General features: G+C 38.3%; 1 protein-coding gene across 1 annotated transcript in view; it reads right to left on the minus strand.

The window, feature by feature from the left end:
• Nucleotides 1-5,000, minus strand: part of LOC138010191 (mucin-like protein) — an 18,067-nt gene that overhangs the window by 12,566 nt on the left and 501 nt on the right. The gene's annotated exons all lie outside the window — the stretch shown is intronic.

Genomic DNA, 5,000 nt, shown 5'->3' on the forward strand with positions numbered 1-5,000 from the left:
ATATAGTTTAATTGTATTTTATTGTAATCATTTTAAAATTTTACCTTTTATAATTTGGATTTTAGCATTGTTTGTAATCTTAGCTGATGATTTTACCGTGCATAAATAATAAAATATCATATCATATCAACAACTTGAGCTTTCCACCGTGTTTAATGATGTTTGTTTCCACTAAGCGGTAAACTCTTTTATTACAGCCTGCCGGATAATAAAAAGCTAGTTTCAACCTGGGTTAATATATTAATGTTGGGTTTACCAGCAGGGTTTTCAAAATGGAAAAAAAAAGAAAGAGTTTAAAAGCCACCCTGGCCTAGCGTTCTGGCCCGGGTTGCCCGAAGCATGGTTAGCGCTAACCACCGTTAAACACCATACAAACCTTTAGGTTTTGATACCTCTTAACCAACGGTTAATGCTAACCAGGCTTCGAGCAACCGACCCCTGTTATTTAACGTCGAACTCTCCTCCTGTGTGACAACGTAAACATCACAGCGGTCAAAAAATTTAAAACAATTGATAGTAATTTTAGAGGCAGAAAATCACACAATCTACTTCTTGTTTGGTACGTTCAATTTAATGCAAGTGAAAACAAGTCATTCGCACGCAATTTTTAATTCTTGTTCAGAATAAGAGAGGTGAATTCTTAATTACCTATGTTGTCCAACATTTTTTGGGATAGTAAAAGCGAAATCTAGGGCGCTTTCCATTTAGAAAAAAAATTCGGGAATTTCCTATTGAAAAAATGCTGTTCCATTTTGTCACAAATTTCGCCAGAGTTGAGGTGCAAGACACTGCAAAAGTTCGTCGCGGAACTTCCGTGGGTTTTCCGGTCATTTCCGTTTTCCTGTTATGGTCTTCGATCTCTTTATACTTGGAAACTAGCTTGCCCCATTTCCGCATACACTACTCGCCTGTGACTAGAATTAAAGTCGGTAGCGGTTTTGTCGAAAATCTCCTTTTTTTTTTTCTTTGTTTGACGCCAAACATATGTTTATGATCAGCCGTAATTGGCCGAATTTATACTAGAGACGAATTATCCGTCTAGGCGGATAATCCGTCAGACGGATAATTCGTCTAACGCCGTTTTCACACTCAACGTTGATTATGATCAACTGATCATGAAGTATAATTCAAGCTATCATACTCCATTCAATTTTTTTCAATTCTGGTTCTGTTCACATCTACGAGAATTCAAATACAATTGGCAGGGTAACCTCGCAGTGTGCGACAAAATGGCACCGTACCGCGTGACTGCCAGGATTATCATCACCATGCTTGAGGCGAGAAGAGAATCAAGGATAGCTTCCGAAAATAGAAGAAGACACCAAATAGATATTAGAAGATACCACCGCCTGTTCGCCATTCTGTTCAATTACGCACTGTAATTACTACAAACAACCTCCTTGAGGTTGTTTAAAATTATTATAATCCAATCATAATCAAGCGCTGTAATTAGTTGATGTGAATCCATTTCATATTTAATTCGATTATAATTCGATCATAATCGAGGCCTAATGTGAACACGGCTTAAGTATAAGTCCGAAGACGAATTTTGACGAGTATTTTGTCTACACATACGTTACGCGTTACGCGTGTTACACGACGGGTGTTTTGGTGTTGAGCCGAAACCAGTCCCTCTCATGTGGAAACTTCGTCAAAAAACCGTGCACGTTTCCGTCTAGATATAAATTTAGGGACGGATCATACGTCTAAGACGATTTATCCATCTGTTCGCACGTCTTGAAGACGTCCTAACAGACAAATCAGCCTCAGACGAATTTTGCTCCATAATTCGTCTTCGTACCGAATTTATACATAAACGAATTATCCATCTCAGACGGATAACTCGTCTCTGACAGATAATTCGTGTCTAGTTTAAATTCGGCCATTAAGTTCCTAACATCATGATCTTGCCAAGTCTGCAGCTTGTTAGATGTAATATTTTCCGGTTCATAGGGCAAGGGTGATCGACTGGAATCTAAAGATTCTAAACAAAACAAAGCAAATAATTTGAAACCATTTTGCGCGCGAAAACAGAGGAAAAGTGCAGACACGTCATTTAAATATAAGCCCTTCAAAAAGTGAACACCTTCCGAATTCAAATCAAATTACCTACCATTTTCATGAGAAGAATAGTTGAGGCTCAGTAGGTGCTCCATGGGGGGAATTGCGAGCAAGCAAAACGAACACTGGTACATCATAATCTTTGTCACCATTTTGTTTATGAAATGCGTTGATAAGTTGATTGCCGTGGGCCTGGAACTGGTAACGATTACCGGGAAATTGCAACCGGAACGTGAAAAACTCGAAGGGACGTTCCAACCGGGAAAACAAGATTTCCTAAGCGCCCCTAATCCCCAGGAGCGAAATGGCCGAGTGAAATGGCCCAAAAAGTAGCAACAGCACATTAAATGAAATCCTGACGAATGACATCCTTTCCCAGCAAAATTCCGACAGCGACTTCAATGCCGAGAATTTGCGACCAAGGAATTGAAAAGGAATGGTGGTTTGGCATGTTTTGACAATAAAATGAAGACCGAAAATATGCCAGAAGTAATTTTGGTCAATTTTCTTTGTGCTTCAAAGGTCTTCAAAGAAGGTAAAAGACATCTGATGAGATCTATTGAGCCTCGTGGAATTACACGTGTTTATTGCCTCGATTCAACCTTCAACTCCCCATCTCCTTCCCGCCTACTATTACGCGTCGATTTGTAAGGTCAGTTTGTTTCACACAATTTTCCCGGAAAGCATTAGAATTGACTACGAAGCAGTGAAAATATCCTTTTCAATGCATACATGATTATGAGGAATCGCGGGGAAACTTCGAAACCAACAATAGTTCATTTTAAGGTTTTGGACAATAGAAATGTTTTATTGTTGTGTATGACATACCAAAGACAAATACATCAAGGTAAAACAAAATTTCACTTTTTTTTTGTTGTGGTTTATTGTATCAAAATGCACGCCATCAGGGTTTTATCTGAAATTTACTGCTCGGCGGGTTAATCCCGAGAGGCCGAGGACCACGAGTTTCCTAGGGGGTGCGGGAGCATGCCTTCCCCTCCCCCCCCCCCCCCGGAAATTTTTTCACATGGATATGCGCTGAGATGCAATCTGGTGCACAATGACACAATGTTGAAAAATGTTATAGTGGTATTTTACTTCATTTTTTAGTCATCGTCACATTCTGATGACGTGTGTACATCCGCGTCTCCTTAATCCGTGGTTTTCTGTTCAACTCATAAACAGAGGAAACAGCGCGATATAACCGATCCTGTTGTAAGGCAAGCAGTTTCTAATACTCCATGTTCCTTGTCATTTAGTGCCCTTAGACAGGGAATACTTACGTTATGTGAACTGACCTTGTGGCGTTTGGATGATTTTTCCGATATAATTACTTACATACTGCGATGATAACAATATATATATATGTATATATATATTTTTTTTTTGTGTGTTTTGTTTTTTCCCAGCAGGGAGTTATTTACCTGCAATGAATTCCAATTTCAGGTCCGTTTAGGGACCTAAGCAGGGGTTGTATTCTTGGTTTATGCTTAAATATTTTACCTTGGACTTATCACACCTTTACTGTTTTTTTAATTTTTTTTTCCTGACGCACTGTAAGACAGACAACTCAGTTTAAGACCACGCTGGTTCATCTTAAGTTAAATTTGGAAAAATTGGAAACTCACTGAAGAAGAGAAACACAAAAAACACTTTTGGATATTTTTAGAAAGCACATTCGGTTGCGGTCATTGAGGGTTTCTCGAGATACTTTTTTCAGTTGTTTAGGTAAACTTCATTTTCAAATGAATGTGTTTATTCGAAGCAGGACTGTAGAAGCTATCGGTTAATAAATACACCCCTATAATGTATACAATTCAGAGCCAAAAAACATTGGACAATTATTTTAAATGCCCCTTGTTGTAAACATTGTACGGGATGAAAACAACTTTAGAACTAGAAATATCTTTAAAACAAAATAAAAATTGGCAAAGGCTCAACAAAGCTCTGGACAGGATGTGCTTAACTAAGAATTACCAATTGTTGAAGTCTGCCATATTTCAATAAAATTGGTAAAATTAAGGCCGAAGAATCAGTGGATAAGAATCTGAGAGTTTTGGTTAAAAAAATAACAGTAATTTCTTTTTCATCAATGTTCTTTTTTTATATCTTCGCATCCGTTTCACTGTCATTGCTATTGTGTTTCGCTTAAAGGAGGCTCGAACGGGTTTCAACACTTAGAAGACACTCTATTTAGATCGATCACTTAACAGCAATGTTATGGTATCATATGCAACACCGGCTATTTCCAAACAAGATGTGATCATTATTCTGACGTAATAAGTTACCTTGGCAACGGGAAAGCCCGGCAAAAACTCCCTATATTTGGATTTAGCTGCTCATATCTCAAAAATAACTCGGTGACACCCCTTTTTTATTACTGAAAAGTGATTAGAAGGCCACGATGAGATTTTCGGCAAAGTCAGAAAGAAATTCTGTTAAACGGATTCAGAGCCACCCCGAAAAAATCACAGAATTTAGGTGGCTCTGAATCCACTACAAAGAATTTTTTTAAACTTTGCAGAAAGTTTCATCTTGCCCTCCTGATTGCTTTTTAGAAATTAAAAAATGGGGATCACTAAGTTCGTTTTTGGAGAAATAAGCAACTAAAGACAAAATAAAGGGTGTTTTTTACAGGACTTGCCTGTTGCCACGGTGACATATTACGTCACAATAATGACTGTATCTTCTTTAACAGTAATTCGTGTTTCATTTGGTACCACAATATTGATAATACATGATACAATGCTGTCGTGCCGATCCTGCTAATAAGAACGTAACTTGAAAGCGTTGAAACTGGTTTCAGCCACCTTGCAGGAGCAAGGATGGCACAGTCAGTTAGATTCCCGAATCTCACATCCTTGTTTTGACTTCTTTCCTTACAGTGTAGCTCAAGTAGCTTTTAATACCTGTAAGACGGAGTACTGATGGAGAAGGGG

This window comes from Montipora foliosa, chromosome 7, assembly GCF_036669935.1.
Source record: "Montipora foliosa isolate CH-2021 chromosome 7, ASM3666993v2, whole genome shotgun sequence".
Taxonomy (NCBI): Eukaryota; Metazoa; Cnidaria; class Anthozoa; order Scleractinia; family Acroporidae; genus Montipora; species Montipora foliosa.